Source organism: Rutidosis leptorrhynchoides, chromosome 1, assembly GCF_046630445.1.
Source record: "Rutidosis leptorrhynchoides isolate AG116_Rl617_1_P2 chromosome 1, CSIRO_AGI_Rlap_v1, whole genome shotgun sequence".
Classification (NCBI taxonomy): Eukaryota; Viridiplantae; Streptophyta; class Magnoliopsida; order Asterales; family Asteraceae; genus Rutidosis; species Rutidosis leptorrhynchoides.
In genome coordinates, this window is record NC_092333.1 from 75310859 (window position 1) to 75335058 (window position 24200).

The following is a 24200-nucleotide window of genomic DNA, read 5'->3' on the forward strand; positions in this document are numbered from 1 at the left end:
ACGTAATATTTTATGTATACTAATAATATCTTGAAATAATACAGAGTAAATATATATATGTAAATCGATTGAGAGAGTTTAGAGAAAAATATTTTCAAGTTTCTATGAAATAATGAAACCTATTGAATTCTATTTATAATAGATTTTTGAATTATTAAAGTGAATTATTAAAGTATGAATTATTAAAGTGAATTATTAAAGTATGAATTATTAAAGTGAATTATTAAAGTATGAATTATTAAAGTGAATTATTAAAGTATGAATTATTAAAGTGAATTATTAAAGTATGAATTATTAAAGTAAATTATTAAAGTTAAAGTAAAGTAAAAATAAAGTAAAGGTAAAGTTTAAGTATAGTAAAAGCATAAAACTATGTACGTATAATACGCGTATAAATATATATAATATTAATTTAAATCGTTATATATATTTAATAAAATAAAATATAAATATCATTATCTTTATCATACTGGTTAAGTAATGAGTTGTCAAAAGTGGTTCTAGATATTTATAAAAGTTATATACGTTTTAATAATAAAGTTCTTTTTAAACTGAAAACGTTTTTGTACGTTTGAAACTAAATCAAATAAATATAATAATTTTGTTTTCCAAAACCAAATATATTTTTAAGAATCATTTTGTTTAAAGGTTAAAATAATGGAAATCGTTATATCATAAAATGTTTTAAAAAAGTAGAATCATATATATTCATAATAGGTTTCAAGTTTTTAAATTACAGTTTGTTGGTGAAGCATGTGATAAAGTTCAAAGGTTAAATAAACGTATGAAATCATCTTAATGAAAAATGTCGAGTTACTTAACTTGTCGATATCCAACATCTAAGTTATTTACACTTCACGTTCTTACTTATAAATCACTTTACCATTTTTCGAATGTTGTCAAAAAGAATAGATTTCTTAAATCACAGTGGACCTCATAACATAGACCCGTAATCATATCATAATGTATCTGATAAATCAACAATTTGATATTATCTTCTAATTCCATCGATAAACATATTGAAATAAATACGATCATGTAAAGTATTATACGTTTAATACTTTATTAATATTCTCAAGTTATAATATATATATATACATATATATACATATTTATTTATATATAACGGTTCGTGAATCGTCTGAATTTGGTCGAGGTTATAATGAATGTATGAACACAATTTAAAATTCTTGAGATTTAACTTAACAAACTTTGCTTATCGTGTCGGAATAATATAAAGGTAAAGTTTAAATTTGATTGGAAATTTCCGGGTTGTCACACCTAATCTGCTCGAGCCGAACTATTCAACAAAAAAGACCTAAACAAAAACTAACAAGACAAAGATAAAAATGCTAGAAATTGGTATACGTTTTGTTGCCCGTATTGAATTATTTGATTTTGTATTTTGGCAACAACAAAAAAATGCATAAAATGTAAGTTGGAGAATTTAATTTTATAGGTTAAAGTTACGAATAGATGATATACTTTCACTTTTATATAATTGTATTAATATAAACGACTAAGCCTTTTAACCTGGTTTAAAAAAACACGTGATGACATGTCATTCTAATTGGCGTTGAGTTGCATTCCAAGTAGAATTCTTTCATTTAATCTTTTTCTTCAACAAAAAGTGGAAACTGACTCTTCTTCAACAAAAATTAGTGACTGATTTTTCTTCATAACAAACACGTTCGGTGATATTAAAGTTATATATGACAAATTGATTTTCTATGAAATGTACTATAACAAGTTTCGAGGTTAGCCGCGCGCTGCGGCGGCCAACCTCTCATTTTTTATGTATAACATAATTAATCAGCTTTTCGTTGTACTAAACGTTGATAACCCTAACAAAATCAAAGAGAATATATGTTACAAATCAATAATTAAAATCAATCTAATTTGAATATTATTGTTATTTAATACTCCGTAGTAAAGTGTGGGAGTAGAAAAAAAATTATAAAGAAAAAGGGAGAAAAAAAGAAGTAACACTGAAGTTTTTAAATAAAAAATATATAAACAATGGTCAAGGAAAAATTAAAAAAAAAATGTCATATAATTATTTTAAGAAAGGTTAGATTAGAAAAATAATTTAAAAATAAAAGAATGAGAGTGGGAGAACTAAATAAAAAATAAAAAAACATGAAATGGTGCATTATGAAAAACTAAAAAGGGGGAGGATTAAAAGGGTAAAACTTGACTAAAAGGGGGAGGATTAAAAGGTATAAAAACTAAAAGAGAAATGAAAATGAGAAATGGAATAAGCTACAAACACTCGAACTGGTGATCATTTGATTAAGTGAATCCATATTTAACCATTGCTCCATCCTTTCACTTATTTATATTTAGGAAAGTTTGTTTATAACATTTAAAAAAATCGATTTTTTAGAATTGAAATCTAACAAGAATTGAGAGTTCGCGCGTTGCTGCTCTAAGGTTTATGCGATTTTAACGCTAGCTAGCAATTCCCACTGCACATTTTACACAGCTAGCTAACAAACACTATATATGAAAAAACAATTTACACCCAGCTAATCCAATAGAGTAAGGATAGAAATATTATGTTCTATATAGTATACATAAAATAAGTGGCTAGCATAGTAAAAAGTAAAATATATTTGTGATCATAATGCGGAAATATTTTATGGGCCTTTAGATATTTATCTAACATCCTTTTGTAGCTGACTTCAAGCCTTTTGACAGAGGTTCTTGAACATAAATGTTTATCAAGTATTACGAAGTACCACTTGTTGAATAGCACGTCCCATATCTACCTTCAAAACCGCACTTGAACATAACGATTGCAGCAGAGCCATCAACATCACGTCTTTCTGGTTGAGCACATTTTATATCTAAAAACTCAAGTATGAGCAATTGCTGATCAAATTAAACACATTGTAGACCTAATTAAGCACAAATAAATTCAGCACCTAATTGATTAAATTATTAAATATAATAGGTTACCTCATTAAGAAGCATGTGTACCTGCCAATGGGCGTTCACCCCCTGTAATGGAACTCTTTTTGGCGAACACCTCCACGGAACACAGAGATATCACAACCCTAACAATAAAAAAACAACCGTTGTTCACAATCAAAAGTCAAAATTGATAATATATATGTGACACTATATTTTCTTAAATATCTTAAATCCAAGAACTGAATGCTAATATTTAAAACTGAATGCTATCTACAGCTAAAGAGCATCTAAAACAATGACATCCATGTAACCTTCAATTTGTGAGCAAAGAGATGTGCGACCGAACTGTGCCTTCTGGTGTTTATCAGAAAGGATAAGCAATTTTCCTCAAGTAAAAACTGCTACTCATCGGGTACTACAAAAAGCCAAAATTATACAATATACGCTTCTCAAACTTATCAATAACCGGTTTCCAATTTTCAATCTTTTTCAAATTACCACCAACGGGGAGGCCAATATATAAATATGGGATTGATCCCACATTGCACCCAAATAAATTAGCCATGCTCTCGACTACATTTTTTTCTACCCCCACACCGATAAGGCTACTCTTACTATATGAACATTATAAGGCTGCAGTTGGTGGTGTTTACAAAAGCTTCATACTAAATAATCATAATAGATTTTCAGTTGCTATAAGGAGCTGTTCTAGTTACAAAATATTGTCTCATACGAACATCATTATATCTTTTGCTGCTTGTTGCTGCAAGGTTCTATTCTTAAACCTGCAATATGTACATCAAAAACTACTAATCAACATACCTGGTTAAACTTTCCTTCCAAGATTATTGAGAAAATAGCACAGTGCAATCATTCCCAATACAGAAGATATCTGATAACATAAACAAATCAAACCACAATAAGTATCAAACAAATACGGAGTAACTTATAAAGGCAATGACTGGAAGGATATCCGTTTTCAACGAAGGCTTCACTTAAACTACATGCTACATCTAAAAAGGAAACCAAACACCAATTTTTTTTATTAAACTGCAGTGCAACTCTTACAATTTGCAGCCATGTTTGCACCAATGGAAAACCCAAAATAGGACGGTTGTCACCAGTTTTTACGATATAACATTGCTAGCCTAATAGCAGTCTAGAAGACACGACACGAACCCAAAGCGTGAAAAACTTGCAAGCAATACCGTCTTCATGAAAACTATTTCTTTCCCTTTTTCTTAGATGTCGTTTGAGTACGAAGTTATCGATATCAATTATAGGACATGAAAATACTTATCCATAAAACATAGAATTCAATAAAAAAAACAACCTCCGACAAAACATTAACAATCACATATCACGGTCAGAAAGAAACAATGAATAAAAAAATACATAACAATATAAAAAGAAAATGAAGAAGAATATTACCTGTATACAACAACCTAACGATGCAAAACATTTCTAAACTTTTGAGCGGTGTACGGATGAATTCAAAGGTGTTAACCGTACAACCTGTCTACCCTATCTCATAACTTCTAGGTACTTTTGCTTCCCTATCTCAAGGAAGATTTTCATTGAGTACCCATCATCATCAACCTTTGTGAATCCAGAAAGGTACTTTTCCAGCTGATCCCAATCTCGCTCGTCACCATTTCTTATAAGAAACATGTATTGAAGACATATCCTAATTCTTTCTCTAACCTAAAATAGCAGAGATAATACATCGTATACAAAAACAGCGTATCATGACCAAAAGTTGCCAATTGTTAATTTATATGCATATATGTAAAGATGGACGATCAAATAAAAATAGTTAATACAAACTATAAGGACGTTCAAGCATTTTGATTTGAATCATGTAGGTGGACAATTCCTGTGTAGTGTATACTTAAGTCTCCATTGAAGTGTTTAATATCATATGAAGCATTAACGTCAACAAAATCAGAACTTATGCATCTATTATCTATGCATATATACCTAATTTGCACATTTGTTACTTTCAAGTCACCATAAAACTTTAAACTATGCATTAATGAGTATACGAGTATTTGAAGTATGAAAATGTAGACTTTGTGAATATGCCAATTTATCTCTCTTATCTATGATAAGAAAACTATTATGATATCATTAGCCAGGAAAAAAGTCCACATGGCAAAATCTCACCCTTAGATGACTTTCCAAACATTTAATCTCAGCCATTTAAAATACTTATGGCGTCATTAAGGATTAACCTCGGCAGTTAGGATGCCTAATTACCCTTTAGCCCTAATTGAAAATGCTATTTTAGCCCTAATAACCCTTGTATCGGTTTCCACCATTCTTAATTAGGGTTTCAAAACTCACAAATCAGATGCTATTTTGCTTCAACGACGCCGATGGTGATGGCGAATTTATTGCCTTTTTACAAGTATTGGTCAATGGTGCCTATTTCGGTGTGTATCTATTTTATTGCACAAGATTATGAATCGTCTCGAAAATGATAATAAAGGTCCTTGCTTTTCAGATTAACTGATAATGAAAGTTTGTTGTTCATTGTTTATTAAATTTTGTAGTTCATTTTTTCTAATTGATTAGTTTGATATCATCCTCTAAAATAATGAACATTTGAAGATCATTCTTGATACGGAGTATTTGATTTGCTTGATATGAGCATGTAAAAAAAAACCATAATAAGGTTCTACCCCAAAACCAGTTGGGTATGAACCCACCAAAATAACTACGTTTTAAAAATATTTACGGAGTATCATATTTATTGATTGTCAGGTAAGACTTTATTCAGTGTTTATATGAATTCGTAATTCTAAATGTGCTAAAACCTTGATAAGAACCTTATTTTTAATGACTTGATAACAACCTTATGTGTTGAGGTTCTGTGTAAAGTTTATCACGTTACTCTGACTCTGCTATGCCTAACAATTAACATGTTGATTGATTCGTTATCGTTATGCTTATTGTATGCAGTGTTCATTTATTCTTATGCTTATTAATGGAGGTACAATTCTTTTTCTATTTGCTTTCGGGGTGTGATGGATTTAATGATATTGCTTTTATTCAATTTGCTTTCTTATGAGGTGAGATCTAACTTATTGTTTTTATTAGTTGAGATTTTGTGTAATGTTTATAACTTGATTATGAGATGCTTAATAAATAACATGTGGGTTGATCTGTTATTGTTATGCTTATATTATATTTAGGATATTGATCTGTTTATGAGGTGAGATCTAACTTATTGTTTTTATTAGTTGAGATTTTGTGTAAAGTTTATAACTTGATTATGAGTTGCTTAATAAATAACATGTGGGTTGATCTGTTATTGTTATGCTTATATTATATTTAGGATATTATATTTAGGTGAGATCTAACTTATTGTTTTTATTAGTTGAGATTTTGTGTAAAGTTTATAACTTGATTATGAGTTGCTTAATAAATAACATGTGGGTTGATCTGTTAGTTGTCCTAACTGATTGATATGCTTAAAGGATAAAAATTAATACACAGAACCTCAATAAGCATAAAGACGAGAGAGTTTTGTTAGTTATTCGTTATAGTAGCTTATTGGATAAGTCATTAATACACAGATGCGCAAATATGGGTTATGTTTTCACATCATACGGGTCAACTGTGATAAGTTATATGAAGTCATTAACTCAAAAGGGGTCAAATGGGTTATATAAATAACTGATGTTTCGATTATAATTGTAATAATAATATGGTTTCTGTAATCATTTGTCAAATTACAGCATTCCATTTGTCATTGTGGGTCATTAGGTCTTATTAACTCTAGTTTAATAACTAAACAAAGAATATAAGGAACACATGATCCTATGCATTTCTTAAATAGAAATTTCATGGTTTGAATTGTTAATTGTATGTACCCGTAAGTATTTTTTTTTTTTTTGCTACAACTTATTGTTTTGATTCCTGAAATAGCTCATTCATATACTTTATTCGATTTCAGGAGTCATGGGAACATTATAAGCATCACAATCCCCATATTTGAAGCATTTACGCAGTTCAGGACTACAACAATTACATTTATACCAACATTGGTCAAGTGGAAGCTGCATACATTATGATGGTTGTTCTACTCTGCATTTTCATACTCGACTTTAAGGTAATGTGCTAAACTGCCAAAGTCGACTTAATAACCAAAATAGTAGTTTGTGGTTTACTTGTGGTCTCTTGGTCCTTGCGAATTAAGTTTGCCTTTAAGATGAAAGTTCTTCAAGTGGGGAATTAGATATGACATGGATGAGCACGTATGGTTTATAGTTCACAAATTATATCTCTAAACTATAAATACCTACGCATTGCTGATAAATAGGTGATACGATCAAAATGATTACTTCTTTGCATAAATATAATATTTTGGTTCAAGATGTGGCAGTTTACAAAGTATTTGTTTGATACTGTTTTATTCATGCAGCACTTACTGATCAAAGCTTCTTTATCTCTTTATAAATAATATGTAAATGACGCTTTTGTATGGTTCTATCGCACCATTTGATACTGTTAGCTAAAAAGTAACTCTCAGTTAGTAATAAACTGTAACTACTATAATGAATTACATAGTTTGAATAGTATGTTGGAAAGAAATATTCTGTCTAAAGTAAACTAACATTTTTTTATTATTGATAATTTGCAGTTTATTGACTATTTAAGCACTTATTACGGTTGTTTAAATATAAAATAAGTTGTGGTCTACGTGATTGTTACCATTTAATTTCAGGTATCATGCTCTTTTGATGTCAGTTCTCATTTTCATTGCAATGATTATTCTCTTTTTGGTTATTGGCTATTTTAATATGTCATGTTTGATTCTGTGATGGGTTAGACAATTGCTGATGGTAAACTTTTGGTAACACCATGTTTGTCCAAAACACGCATGGTCACTAACTTTGGTATCATGCCTCTTCAAAAGGTAAAAAATAGTTATGGTATACAGAACACTTATGGTCAGTGATTATGGTCGATTAAATGGATGGGTACTAAATTTTTTTTTTTGTTTGGTGTCTTGCACTTATATTAAAGTATTAATATAATCTTTCATGTTTGATGCATTATGGTATCCTAAATTATAGGACAAGCTTGAATTATTAATGTCGAGTAGTATATAAGACAAACAAGAAAAATCGGGTCAGTTTGACTTGACATCATGTGGTCAAACTGGTCAAAACAGTGTACATATTGTTTGTGGGCACAGTAAGGCTTTTAGGTATGGCTTGAAAAGTACTTTTTGATATAGTGATGTGTAAGCAAGTGTGAAATTTTAGAAGCCAAATGGAATGTAAGTTGAGGTAGTTGCAATAGTTTTAAATATGTGGATTTTAACTTTAAGTCAAATTGTACATTGCAAAATGGTGGAAAATGGTTATGATATTTGATAATGGGAGTGAAAGATGGAATAGAGTGAGTTGGGCATTCGAATGTGAAGATCATGGAATTGAAGGAGTTTGAGTTATTTCTAGATAAGGAAACCTGTAAGCACGAATTGAAACTCGCTGTACATATCAGTTTGACTTTTACAGGTCAAACTACTATTTAGTTTCATTTAATTTTTCATTTGTAACCCTACTAATTAGATTTAACGTATGTACACTTTTTTCAAATGTTGAACTTCAGCTAAAAAGAACCTGATGTCGAATGCGTTTTTCGTAGGGTAATTGATGCCTCACAGCTAAATTTAATGGGGTTTTAACGACAAAGAACCTGTTGGTTTACTAGAAAAGGCTCCTATTATCTGCAAACCATTTGAAAATGCCTTTCAGTAGGCATTTAAGATGGAGAATTTAACCCTCATAAAACAGTAGGTTGTCATTGATTAATTTATGGCTTTTCAGTTGTTCTTTGATGATAGCTTTCACAATATACAGACTCCAAAAATCAAAGGTATCACCACTGTGTTGGAAAGTTAATTTTGTAGACTGCACTAATTGGATAAATTGATAGTTTCTATTGCTGATATTGTGTGCTCTTTTTTTGTGGCTAGAAAAAGGTTTGGTTGTCACAATGTAAGAAAGGTGCAGACTACACCTTGGTAAGCATCCACTACGTCAAGGAGGCTTTACCGCAAGTCCGCAACTATGGGAATCAGTCAACATGTCAAGAGATATACCCCGTTCGTGAATGCTTGCAATTGAAATTTCTGTGAATATGTGCTAATATTGAAAACCGTATGAAAATTTTTACATTGATTCTTAGCAACTTGAGAAGATCTAACGTTACAAAAGATATGGAGTTGAAAGCAAGGCTACCCTTGAATGTGGAGATGACAGATTCGGCTGCAAGTGTAATTTTGATCTAGATCTAACTATTCAGGTTATATTACATTACTCAATAACGAGATATACATTTCAACGTTTTTTGCTTAGGCGATAGGGTTTAAAGTTCTCTTGGTGCTAATATTTATGCCTCATATCATTAGTATCAAACTATCAATACAGGGGAGGTAAAATAAACATTTTTTATTAATTGAGGTGATGCAAATTTGTATATTCTTACAATATATTCGTCCGGAGTTTATTATTTTTTAGTTTTTATTTTTATATTTTTGTTTCGTTCAATGAGGATGTGACGATGAAGGTTATATCGTTCTCCTCAAAAGGACCACGTGCAACATGCATTCTTTCTACTATTATTTCTACTAATAGTGTATTTTCCAGCGTTACCCTTCGACAACCCGATTCTTCTGGTATGTATAAAACTTATCGAACTAACTTAGCATCACAATGTAACTGTATGCTTAAATAGTATGATATGGTGATAGCTCAATTATAACTGACACTATCTTCATCATTACATCATTAATTATGTGTTGCAACGCAAAAATGAATTTTTAATATCATGTTTTGTATCATTTTTTCTTATATCAGTGAGATCGGCGACATGATAAAAAGGGAAAACACTGCAACATATGGACTTCCAGTTGATCTATTCAAGCAAAGCATCGATACACCAAACATGTCTCGAGGATTGAAATGTCGGATCGTTTGGGTGAATTGCTTTGATAATTATAACATGTCACAATTTATAGTCATTTACTTGTGTGCCTAATTTTTATGTTCTTGATATTTGTCGATTTATTATGCACATATATTGCACTACTATTACTTATATTAACATAAGTAACTTATTAAAAATATATATTTTTAGAATCGTGTATGATAAAATACCCGCGAATGCGCGGGTTATAAACTAGTATGGTTATAATATAAAAATTTTGAGTGTTCATACCATTCTGATGGGTTTTTGAAACAACCCTATATTATATAATATATTGAATAACCAAATAACATTCACATTCACAGACAATCAAGTTCTAATGTTTACTCAATAGGATAACAACCCTTTTTAATAATACAAGTTCAGTTCGTTTCACCTTTTTTTTGTTATATATAGTTTAATCCCACCATTATAAACAATAGAACACACTATATAGATTGCATAAGACATACTCATATATGTTCAACATGTCATTAAGAGTAGTTGAGAAAAAAATATAATACCATACAATTACATTAAAATCATGGAGTTGATTGACTTTTTAAACCAACATGTTTCCCTCTGCAAAATCATATAAGAACACCAAAAAAAAAAACAAAATTATAATAAATACCACAAAATGTAAAGCTCTAACGTGTTGAACCTAAATTACTCAAATTCATCGTTACAGATAGAATGGCATATGCAAATCATATCTAAAAAACGTGTAATAGAATTCATACCTTATAAATAAGTTTTCTCAGACATTTCATCAAACACCTTTCGTGCATTTCCATAATCACTATATATCATGAACTTGCAACACCTGCATTCAACCAAATAAAGAGAATATGTAAACTCTGTAATTATGTTTCTTTTAGTTTCAATAATATTCTCAGTGTTGCTACCAATCACTTTTAAAAAATTAAACGATACACATAAAAAAAGCGATTAAATATCAGAACACCTTACGATTAATTTCGCTACCTTCCATTTATACCTGCGTTTTTTCGTTATCGGGTACTACAAAAAGCCAAAATTATACAATATACAATATTGTCAGCAAAATAAAGACATTCAACAACTGCAATTGTTTAATAGTGTGACTTCATCTAAAATTTATGCAAATATTTAAAATTAACCATTCTCGGTAGCAGAATGCAAGTCCACGAAATGTATCAACATGTCAACCATTTATGTGACTAAAATATATAGCAATTGAAGCATTAAAACAGAACTTACTTCTTAAATAAGCTTGAGAAGTTATCTTCAGGAGGACATAATATTTCAAAAATTCCATGCAATCCTTATGTTTCTCTTGCGCTCCTCTAAAGCCTTAGATCATTGTTGGTGATAAATGAGACAAATTAACAAAAAGTTCATACTCATGTTACCTAAAAAAAGATAAACAAAAACAAAAGAACTTCTCAAATACCTGTTGCCAAATAAGAAATGTCAAGTTCCATCTCTAAAAACACAAAAAACACATTTAACCAAATAATCACACTGCAGAAAAAAAATGATTTACAAAAAGTGAAATTCCTACCTTAACTACGAATGCATTCAAATCAACTGGCACAATCATTGGTGCAGATTATGTGGTGAAATTAGAACTATATGTGGTAAAATGGGCGAGTTAGGCACTGAGTTAGGTTACAGGTCAAATCAGACTGACCCATTTGTGTATTCTTCAGCGATCTTTTGTCTCAACGTCTGAAATTTTGTCATAATGTCATGAACCTTTTGGCGAAACCACTGCAAGTTTATAAGAACAAAAAAATTACTAACATAAAAGTTCGAAAGCGAATTTACTGTGATGTTATTGACTCACGTTTAAACACTTTGTGTTTTCATACCTCGAGCATGTATCTTTAGAGATAGAACAAAACTTGAATGATATCAAAAGTTACAAACAATGACATAAATGAACCTTTATTCAAACTAAAGGTCTGATGTAATTAAAAAGTAAAATTGATTGTAATGCAATAGAAATTACTTGACCCACAAAGTTGTAATTTAAGTTCTTGATTTCTTCAGTTCCTTGTCACTCTAAGTATTCGTAATTCATCTCGGACATTTTGTAAAACCTATGCCTTGAGATATATATTATAAATTAAGTTGTAACCCTTAGTAGCAGAAAGTTAACTTGTCTCCACTTTTTAGCTAAACTTCTGTCATTATTCAGCTTTAGGATGTCCTATGTGCAGAGTAACGTGTGCCCATTATTGAGCTATACGGCAAACACTAAAGAAGCTTTCTCAACTACACGACATAACATATAAAATCAGACCAAATGACTAAAACACACAACTTTATCAAAACTATGCAAATGCAGAGTGTGATGTTCACGACAAAGAAAATTAAATACCTATACGTTTATAGTGTCGAACAAAAACACAAACTACAATTTACTTTTCAGATTATATAATAAGGTAACAGCATAATCATGTGAAGGTCAATTCAGTAACATTTATAGCTACATCTATGTACATAAATTATATTTAACCGAACTTATATATTGTTGTTGTAGTTGCCATTTAAACAATGGGAGCACTCTGGAAAGATCCATGAATTATCTTTTTTATGCGTTTCCTAGTTGACATTCTACTATTTAACAGTATAACGAACGTACAATAATCTCTACATCTTACAAAGCATGTGGCATAGTGCCACATGTCACACAGCCATTCCCCTTTTCTCTTATCGCTTACATGTCACTATACTATTGGCTATATTAATCCACCTACTCACCCCTAATTGTACGACACATGGCCAAAAAAATTCCCCCATCAAAAATCCATTCATATTCAGTTGCCAATTGATCGGATCAAAACATCGATTCACGTTCACCATCGATTCATATTCAAAACATCGGATCAATTTATGTTTTTTCATTTGTGGCGATTGGTGAAAAAATTAGGGTTTACTTTCTTTCTATCTTTTCGGTTGGCAATCAAATCGGCTGAAATCTCCATTGTTTACATCCTAAACACTGCCTTTTTTGCCCTCTTCATTTGCTGCAAAGACCCATTCATCCTCATCTGGTATCTTGCAATTGATTGTTAGATTTTGTTGTGTTTTTTTTTTTTTGTTCAAGTTCAGCTAATTTTTGTTAATGACTTCCGTTACCTCTTTCATCTGAATCTTTTACACAGCTTAAACTGCTTTAGTTGGGGTTTTTTTTTTGCCGTCGTATCTACAGGTAACGATTACATTTTTTTTTTTTTTTTTTGCTTAATCCGGATATCTAATTAGTGGCTGTTAGCTCATTATTAGGAAATACTCCGTATAAGATAAGAAATAATTTTAAATATTATGATTGAAAATTGCATTGAATCGTAGGCTTCAATAATTAAATTAGGTTCAAATTTTATAATAGATGTTAATAGATTGAATGGTTAGTTGGAATGGGGAGAAATAATTTACATTTGGTTTGTTTGTGATGAAGATGAAGAATAAGAAAGTTAAATTGAATGTAGGTGTTGCAAGTTCAAGATATATAGTGATTATATGAGAATGCACTAAAGGTGTTTTATGAAATGTCTGAATGAAGTTAGTTTGCAATCTATTACACCTTTTTAGACATGATTTGCATATGCCATTCTAACTGTAATGATGATTCTGACTAATATACGTTCACCACATCAGAGCTTTACATCTTTTTGGTTTTTTTTTTATTTGATTCTACAGAGGGAAAAATGTTGGTATAAAAAGTGGCTCAGCTGCATGATCTTAATGTAATTGTATGGTATTATATGTTTTCTCAACTACTCTTAATGACATGTTGAACATGTATGAGTATGTGTTATACTGTTATGCAATCTATTTAATGCATTCTATTGTTTGTAATGGTGGGATTAGACTATAACAACAAAAATAGATGAGGCAACCTTTGAACTTATATTATTAAAATGGGTTGATATCTTGTCGAGTAGAACATTAGAACTTGCCTGCTTGTGTGAATGTTATTTCATTATTATGTATATTATATGATGTAGTGTTGTTTTAAATACAATTCAGAATTGTAAGAACAATCAAGTTTTTATTTAATAACCATATAAATTGGCATATTCACAAAGTCTACATTATACTCATTGATGCATAGTTTTAAGTTTTATGATGCCTTGAAAAGTCATAGATGTGCAAATTAGGTATATATGCATAGATAATAGATGTATACGTTCTGATTTTGTTGACTTTAAGTATATAGTAATACAAGTTGAAACATGTTATTATGTACACACCTTATATTGCATCTATTGATCTTGAAGCTACTGAACATGTACCAGTTGTATTTTCAAACTTTATGCATGGTTATGGTTAATTGGTTATGAGTAATTTGTAGGAATGATCGTGCTAAAGCTGTTGAAATTTTGGTGCAGGACATGTAAGTGTTTTCGCTTTTAATAGGATCTTTTTAAGGAGATAACTTTTGACTCTGAGTACTTCATGTTTGTGAGGATTTTGCAATCAGTGATATTAATTTTGTACCTTCAAAGTTTTTGTTTTATGAAGTCATTATTTTCTTAAAAGATAGTTGCTTACAGGGACTATGAACAACTATCAAAATATGGGGACACCAAGTCTGTTAGGGGTATAATGGTTGGTGAGCTGAAGACATTGATTAAAACAACATTCTAGACTGCGAACACTTATTAACCAGAGGTTCATATCTTATCAATTGTTGCCATGCTTTTTAGTTTCCTCTTTCAGGGCTTCTCTTTGATATTTAGTTCTGGATTGTATCCTGAAATGGCAGCACCCGCTTTGTATGAACCCGATGCCAAATCCAGATATAAGCAGCCACTACCAAATAGTGTGTGTGCCCCTTCTCTTGTAGCTAAGCCTTTAATGGTTATGCACCAAAGCTAGCAAGTACTTTTATATCATTTCAGGCTAAATCCAACTCAATGGTACATCAACTTATTGTTATCTCAATCCGCATGTTGGCGAGGCTGATAAAATAATACACGAGTACCTATTTTTTTCCTTTCTTTTTATTATTCTCTTGAATGTATTTTATGTATTGACTTACTATTTATCAATACTATTTTTTTTTTTTTTTATGTGCCAGCCATGTTTATGCATTTGAATTGAGTCATATTTCTACAAATATTTCTTATTATCAATTGTATATCAACTCTATTTTATATATGCGTAATATTATCGAATGCATACAAACGTTTAAACGCAGCGAAGCGCGGCAGACCACTTTACTTTGATTGTTCCAACGACTAAAGTGTTACGCGTACATTTCATTTTATTTTCCAAACAACTTTGATGGACTTTAATAAATATTACAACATTCATTAGATAAACTTAAGTAGATTGGTTGAATGCAAAATATTTTTTTTTTATAAATGTCAACCTATATGTTTTATATAGAAGATGTTGTGTTGTTTGTTACTAACTTCATTCATATTTTATACTTAGTTTTGATTAGGGTCCTCCGTGCAACGCACGGGCTCTTAAAAGCTAGTATAGCGAACATAGCACAACATGTGAGAAACAAACATCAAACAAACACAAAAGGAATCAAAATAAGAACAACAACAACTACAACAAAACCCAATACCACATAAGTGGTGTATGGGGAGGTGAGATGTAGACAATCCTTCCCCTATCCGAGAATAAAGACAAGTCATTTCTCCACCCAGAGTGAAAACACCCTCAAAAGTAGAGAAAGTCATCCCTCTCTCTATTCGACGGATAGAGAGATTGCTTCCGAGTGGACCTCCGGCCAATAAGTAGGAAAAAGTTTTTAAAAATAAAATTAAATAAAATTAAAAATAAAATTGAGACACCATGAAAATGGTAAAATCAAATTTCCATGGGTTTTAAATCCTGCCTGAAATTTAATTTAGGCTCTAAGAGTCAGTCAAGTCGCCAATAAATCGACGCTTGATGTCGACTCAATAACTAGAGCCTTAAGGAATCAAAATAAGAGAAACAACATTATAATAAAATGAAGTACCGTTACCAACAGAACACACGAACAACAGATTAAGCTTTGATGAAAACCCCATGAACAAACTGAAAAAAAAAAAACACAAATCAGATTATAAGAAACCATATAACCCCCAAATGCTAAAACATGTATCAAATTATAAAAATACTCAAATCACTGTCATTTACCTTCTGGATTGCAAACGAATAGCGTCTTGCTTTCTCTTTCATTTTTCCTTTTCAAATTTAAGATACAATAGAGCAATTAGTTTTTTTTTTTTTTTTTCAATTTGTAAGAAATAATTCAAGTAATAAACAAACCCTAAGCAAACCTAAATATATCAAAAACTTTCATATACTTCACGCCGTGACTGTATGATCATTGGTAATTGTTACTTTGTTCCAAATTCATTATAATCGCAAATAAAAGCTGGTTTGCAATAAAAACCAAACACACAAACCCTAGAAAATACCTCAGGTGAAGGGAGGTGTGACCGGTGGTAGAAGATGGTGACAAAAGCGAGCGGTTGCAGCGGCATCTGGCAATGGTGGGTGCCAAAGGTATGACGAACACATCAGAATAAAATGAAATAGAATTACCGATCAAAAGGGGATGAATCGAATTAGGTATATTTGATTGATTCAACTCATATGATATCGAAATAGAACGTCAAAATGCCCTTTTTTTTCTTTTGTTTTTTGACCAGAAGTAGTGGTGGTTACAGATAAGAATAGAAGGTATGGAGAGGAAGAATGGATGGTTGTACCATTGTCTGATTCTTGATTCGTCAGTTTTTTTTTTTTTACTTAAAAACCAAAGTGTGTGAAAATAGTGTGTGAAAAACCAAAGTGTGTGAAAATAGTGTGTGAAAAGTGTGTGTAAATCGTGAGTAGTTAAAAAGATGCAGACGTGGACCAATGAGAGTGCAGGGATTTTGCTATTAGTATGTGTGTAAGTGAAAGTTACTGTTCATTAGTTTTCTAGTTGAATATTATATCTAATAATTTCTTCAACTGATTTTACAACTGATTCTTCAAATGTACCTAAATTAGTTTGTTTTATGCTTAGTGATCGTACGGTATGCTTAGATTAGTTTGATTTATGCTTGGATGCTCCGGTATGCGGTATTTGATATTTTGTGTGGCGTGTCCGTTTTATGTATATATATGTGTAGTATATTTTCACTCACTAAGCGTTAAGTTACCCTCTCGTTGTTTACATTTTTATAGATTGCATGGATGCGGTGGCTCGGGTAAGCGTGGAGACTAGTGAGCTTGCGTAGTTTGCTTTAGAAGACTTGCTTTTGGTTCGATTAGGATTGGGTAGCGTATCCCCAATCTCATGCTCGGTCTATGTTTTGTATAAACTAAATTGGGTCAAAATGGTCACTTGTGGTATTTTGGTTCGATGTGGGCCCGGGGTTGTAAAACTCGGTTTTATTATGGAAAACTCTTAGGTTTAATTATTATAACATATTGTGAAAGTGCTTTGGTTTAAAAGTGTCGGGAAGCGGGTTTTCCGCTCGCGTGTGTTTGAAAAACTGATCAGAACTTTTTAGTACGATTGGACACCGTCCTGGTCTTCACAACTGGGCGCCGTCCAGATTACTGGACGCCGTCCAGATTACTGGACGCCGTCCAGATGAACTGTCCCATAAATTTTTTTTATGGCACGTTTATGGAAGGATAACGGGTTGGGTCGTTACAAGTAGTATCAGAGCATGGTCTAAGAGATTTAAGTGACTTGAGATAGGTGCCTAGACTTAGACTTTTTGTGTGTGCTTATTTGTTGCGGGACTTGTAGGATTACGGGTCGGAATGAGTTATAGTTAGTGCCTTGTTTATAGGTGGACTAACGTTTATATTAGTAATGCGGATATTATTAATATGTAATTGTGTTGTGATGATAATTCTTGCGTGTGCTTATATCGCGTAGGATTTTGTTTGTGATTGTTTATATCATCGAGCGAGGCGGTCGTTGTACTAACGAGTTGATACGGCATGTGTGCGTAATAAGGACTTGCAAACCTTATTACGGGTGCAAATCGTGTCTAACAAGTGATGTACGACGAGTGTTTAGCAAGATGGGGCGGTGTTGTATATGTGCTTTATACGTTCGTGATCTAATCGCTTTGCATTCCTTAGAATGGCGACGGGAAACGGGATCGATACGAACGACGTGGAGTTTAACGCTAGAGTTGCGGCCGCCGTTGCGGAGCAAATGAGTGCGTTACGAGAAGAAATGGATAGGAAGTATTCCGAACTTCAAGGTAGTGGTGAAATGGAGCGTTGTCTTAAGAGCTTCATGAGGACTAAACCCCCTATATATGACGGGAAACCGGATCCTTTGATAAGCACAACTTGGATCTCGGATGTCGAAGGGTGTTTTCGTACTATTGAATGCCCTCCCGAGAAGAGGACAAGACTCGCTACTAGTTTGTTGCGGGGTAGGGCAAAGGATTGGTTAGACGGTAAGATTGATCTTGTTGGTGGTGAACCGTTTATCGCGTTATCGTGGGACGAGTTTAAGAAGGAATTCTTCGAGGAGTTCCGAACTTCAGCCGATTTGTCGAAAATGCGTAATGAGTTGCGAAATTTGCAACAGGGTTCTATGGATTTGAATACTCTCAAGACGACCCTTATGGCGAAGGCTCGTTTTTGCCCGGAGTATTTGGGGAATGATAATTTATTGATGCAAGATTTCTATCGAACCTTGAATGATGACATGAAGAATAAGATTAGACGGGGTCACGCAAAATCGTTTGCAGAATTATTCGCCGTGGCTAGAGGTTTCGAGTCGTATACGCGATCAAAGATTGGTGAACCTTCAAGTGAGAGAAGAGTTGTTTCGTATGGTGCTCCGAGTAAGAGAACTAAGGGTCCGAGTGTGAGCACGGGTGGTACACGGATGGGTATATCGGATTATAGTGCGTTTAGATGTTACAATTGTGGCATGAGGGGTCACAAGTCTTGGGAATGTTCGGTGCCGAAGGGTGATGGCATGGTGTACTTCAATTGCCAAGAAGAAGGACATCGTAAGTCGGAATGTCCCAAGTTGGCGGGGACGGGTGCGGCAAGGAGACGTTAAGGTACGTTTCGTTTTAATAAATATGTCCTTTGATTATTTATTATGCGCCGTTGAGTTTGGGTTTATCAGATGCATTGTGTTGTGCATATTATTGATATAGGTGACGTTCCTAATGGAAGTACCCTATGGTGACGTTTTGATTAATGGGCGAAGGGCGTAAGACTTGGTGCAACCTGTCATAACCCGTCCTTAACCATAAGAACGAGTTAGATAACGTATGATTTCATTGCGAGGTATTGACCTCTATATGCGACATTTTTAAAAGAACAACTGCATTTATTTTACATTACAAACCATAACTCTTATGTTAATACAAGCTTTAGACAATATAAAGATGATTATCATTTAGCGATAATCTTAGACTTACAAACTTTACATGTGATGATAACAATACGATTTCTAGCATATTTTACATTACAATTCCTCGGATATGCAGTTTTATTTTTGACACAAATATGCATACTCAAGATCTTGCTTAAATTCAACATGTTGCAGCGGAAGCTTTTAGTTATCACCTGAGAATAGACATGTTTAAAACGTCAACATAAAGTTGGTGAGATATAGGTTTAATGCCGGCAGCGGTATAAATATAGACCACAAGATTTCATATGTAAACATTTTAATAAAAATATTCTAAGTGGTTGAGCACTTGGTAACCATACTTAACATTTAATCACGTCGCATATTCCCTTTATTATGAAATCTTACTACACCGTACCAAGTGTAGTCACGAAACGAAGTACTGTGCAACCGTTGAATACTGGTCGTCCAGTCCGGTTGGGGTTGTCAGGCCCGATAGATCTATCAACAGGATTCGCGTTTACAATACCGCTGTAAATAATAGTTACCAAGCTACAGGGAAGTATGCCAGTGGTACAACTCAACGTAGAATATATTTTTCAGTTACTTGTGTCCATAACGTAAAACATAAAATACATGTATTCTCATCCCGAAATACTTAGAGTTTAAAAGTGGGACTATATACTCACTTTGCCTTGAAGATATATATATATATTTTGACTTGGTCTCCGGTTGATATCACGAACCTATCCATATATAATATATCAATATATTTTCATTTTAAACAATCGTCACATATATATACTTATAATACTTTTAATGTCTTCTTAGTCCGTAGTTAGCAATTCAATTTTAATGGTTCATATTTAGGTGTTTAGTAAATAAATAAAACCCCCATCGAAATAAATAAAACCCCATTGTATTCATATTGGTCGGGATTAATCTTGACCCACGGTACCGGTGTTGTCAAATGACGTGTTGCGTACATAAAGTACCGGTGTTGTCAAATGACGTGTTGCGTACAATCATGGGATCTTATGATTAATCTTCTCGTATTGTTTACGGGTGATCCTGAAATATATAAAATTAAATTATGAGTACATATATATAAAATATCATGTTATTTTAAAAAGATGTGATTTATTAAATTTTTCTCCAATTATTTTCGTGACTAAACTAGTTTTGGATATCCGATCTTGTTTTGGTCATAGTTTCTTCGTTACAACTCCTTTTTCGTTGGTTCAACTTGCCACTTCCTTGGATCGAGTCCTTCTTTAAGAATATGAACTGTAAATACCTTAGTTTGTATTCGAAATCACAGGTCATAGGTTAAACTTTAGTGAAACTCATGAAGTTGATCATTTTCCATCATGTAAACAACCTTAAATGATTATTTTTCTAAAAATACTTATACTTTGAGTTAAATCATGAAATTTTTATGTGTTAACATATTCATAGTAAATATCAATTTTCCAGAAAATAAGCCTCCAATTCAAAGTTCAAAATAGTTTTTAATTATCCAACCCAAAACAGCCCCCGGTTGCACTCCGACGTCGTAAATTCAGTTTTTAAGGTGTTCTTTGAAAAACCAAGTTTTACCTTGTTAAGTTAGCATATATTTATGATATATTACAGGTCTTGAAGTATTTTAAAATTTAAGTTAGAAGGATCTATTTAGTTTGCAAACAAGTTTGAAAACATTCAAACTATGTTCTTGTTGTTAAAATTTTATACCATAAAATAAGATAGCTATATATATATGAATCGAATAAGGTTATGAACAAAGTTACTACCTCAAGTTACTTGGACAAGATTGCTGTAAAAGAGGAGTAAAAGTCTAGAACCAAAAGAGTGATGGAGTTGGATGAAAGATTGAAAGTAAACTTGTGTTCTTGGAAGGATTCTTGAAGTGTTTTTGTAAGGGTTTTCTTATGGTGATTAAGTGATGTTTTTGAAGCTAGATCTTCATGGTAACTTTGCTGAATTGATTAAGGGTTTAAGGCTTATAAGTGTGTGGGTGTTTAACTAAGAAATGAAGATAGAATTTGAATCAAATGATGATCCCCCCCCATGGTCTTAAAAACGTGAATCAAGGGAGACAAAGACAAGTTTTCATGTTGTATTTTTATGTAATTAGTCAAGCAATCATACAAAAGTAATTACCTTATACATAAGGCATGAACAAGGGCTGGTTGGTGGTGATTTGATGTGTATGTACCAATAGTAAATACGTATAGAAGTTAGGTATGATACGGGTACATATACTCTAGATATACGTATAGAAATCTTGTGAAAACGGAACGAGGATTCAAATATAGCTATCTTTTGTGAATATACTTATATTGTTTTATGTATTTAAATCCTTAAAAAGTGATTAAATACATTACTTATACGATATATGTATAAACATTATAGGTCATAAGTATTTATGTCAAATAACGTTACGTATGGTTATTGTTTTGAAAACTTAAGTTAGTAGTTTCAAAATATACTTATAACTTATTGTTATTAATACAAAATGAGATATTAAAACATCCATAAATCATGTTAAATATGTATATATACATATATATACACAAACGTATAATTATCATATGTTATATAGTTAGTGATATCATCGGTCAACTAGACGGTCAAACGTTGTGTAAAACTCTTTTCGAAAACATAAGTTTCAACAATTTGGATTGCTTATCATGTTGGTAAGGTTTAATTTATGTAAATATTAATCTTATAAGTATAAATTGATCGAAAAAGTCCGGGTCATTACAGTACCTACCCGTTAAATAAATTTCGTCCCGAAATTTTAAAATTGTACCTATTTTGCATCATCGGGAAACAAGTGTGGATACTTTTGTTTCATCTGATCCTCTCGTTCCCAAGTAAACTCAGGACCTCTTCGAGCATTCCAACGAACCTTAACGATTGGTATGTTGCTCTGCTTGAGTTGTTTAACTTCACGGTCCATGATTTCGACTGGTTCTTCTACGAATTGTAATTTCTCGTCAACTTGGATTTCTTCAAGAGGAATGGTGAGGTCTTCCTTTGCAAGACACTTCTTAAGGTTTGAGACGTGAAAGGTATTATGTACTCCGGCGAGTTGTTGCGGTAACTCGAGTCGATAAGCTACCGGTCCAATGCGTTCGATGATCTTGAACGGGCCTACATATCTTGGGTTCAGTTTACCTCTTTTACCGAAACGTATTACACCTTTCCAAGGTGACACCTTTAGCATAACCATGTCACCGATCTGAAACTCTAATGGTTTCCTTCGGACATCGGCGTAGCTCTTTTGGCGACTACGGGCTGTTTTCAACCTCTCCTTGATTTGTACTATCTTCTCAGTCGTTTCGTGTATGATCTCGGAACCAGTTAATTGTCGATCTCCTACTTCATTCCAACAAATAGGAGATCTACACTTCCTTCCGTACAATGCTTCAAATGGCACAGCTTTAATGCTCGCATGATAACTATTATTATACGAGAATTCTGCTAATGGTAGATATTTATCCCATCCGTTTCCAAAATCGTTCACACATGCCCTGAGCATGTCTTCAAGAGTCTGAATCGTTCTTTCACTCTGCCCATCGGTTTGCGGATGAAATGCGGTGCTCATATCCAAACGAGTTCCTAGTGCCTCCTGTAGTGATTGCCAGAACTTTGAGGTAAATCTACTATCACGATCAGATATAATGGAAATAGGTATTCCATGCCTTGAAACAATTTCCTTTATATATAATCGTAATAGTTTCTCCATTCTATCCGTTTCCTTTATAGGCAAGAAATGTGCAGATTTGGTAAGACGATCAACAATTACCCAAATGGTATCGTATCCCCAGGCAGTCTTTGGTAACTTCGTGATGAAATCCATGGTAATACCATCCCATTTCCATTCTGGGATTTCTGGTTGTTGAAGTAACCCTGACGGCTTCTGGTGTTCTGCTTTGACTTTGGAACAAGTTAAACACTCCCCAACATATGTTGCAACGTCTGTCTTTAAATTAGGCCACCAATAATGTGTCTTAAGATCTTGATACATCTTTCCAACTCCAGGATGTATCGAGTATCTTGTCTTATGTGCCTCATTCAATATCAACTTCCTTAATCCTCCCAACTTTGGTACCCAAATACGATTTGCAAAATATCGAATTCCATCTTCCCGTATAACGAGTTGCTTCTCATACTTCTTCATTATTTCATTTCCTATATTTTCTTTAGTAAGTGCTTCTCGTTGAACTTCTTTGATTTGTGAGTTGAGATTCATGCGAATTTTTATGTTCATCGCTCGTACTCGAATTGGTTCTCGTTCCTTTCTGCTTAGTGCGTCAGCCACCACATTCGCTTTCCCGGGATGATAACGAAATTCACAATCATAGTCGTTTATTAACTCGACCCACCTACGTTGCCTCATGTTCAGCTGTTTCTGATCAAAAATATGTTGAAGGCTTTTATGATCAGTAAACACAGTGCATTTAACCCCATACAAGTAGTGTCTCCATATCTTCAATGCAAACACGACTGCTCCCAGTTCTAGATCATGCGTCGTATAATTCCGCTCGTGAATCTTCAATTGTCGGGATGCGTATGCAATAACTTTCTTCCATTGCATAAGAACGCAACCAAAACCTTGTCGCGAAGCGTCACAATATATTTCAAAATCATCGTTCCCTTCTGGTAACGATAAAATAGGCGCCGTAGTCAACTTCTTTTTCAGTAATTGAAATGCACTCTCCTGCTCAGAAGTCCATTCATATTTCTTCCCTTTTTGCGTTAACGCTGTCAACGGCTTAGCTATTCGGGAAAAATCTTGAATAAACCTTCTATAATAACCGGCTAAACCCAAAAATTGGCGTATCTGCATTGGTGTCTTAGGAGTCTCCCATTTTTCAATGGCTTCAATTTTTGCTGGATCAACCTGAATTCCTTTGCTACTAACAACGTGGCCAAGAAATTGCACTTCTTTCAACCA

The 24200-nt window shown here is 32.8% G+C and overlaps 2 long non-coding RNA genes across 4 annotated transcripts; one reads left to right on the plus strand and one right to left on the minus strand.

Moving 5' to 3' along the window:
* The first annotated feature begins 5202 nt into the window (after window positions 1-5202).
* LOC139861788 (uncharacterized) lies at window positions 5203-10087 on the plus strand. The gene is made up of 4 exons (XR_011763960.1): window positions 5203-5407; window positions 6878-7033; window positions 7565-8808; window positions 8909-10087. It is a non-coding gene; the product is annotated as an uncharacterized lncRNA (long non-coding RNA).
* Window positions 10088-10269: 182 nt separating this feature from the next.
* Window positions 10270-16668, minus strand: LOC139886466 (uncharacterized). 3 transcript variants are annotated; one of them, XR_011772460.1, is made up of 7 exons: window positions 16320-16668; window positions 16036-16082; window positions 15875-15933; window positions 11447-11655; window positions 10868-11294; window positions 10644-10726; window positions 10270-10482 (listed from the first exon to the last, which is right to left on the minus strand). It is a non-coding gene; the product is annotated as an uncharacterized lncRNA (long non-coding RNA). The 3 variants fall into 3 exon arrangements; XR_011772459.1 differs by adding an exon at window positions 11336-11368 and having other exon boundaries at window positions 10644-11235; XR_011772458.1 differs by having other exon boundaries at window positions 10644-11294.
* Between the last annotated feature and the right edge of the window lie 7532 nt (window positions 16669-24200).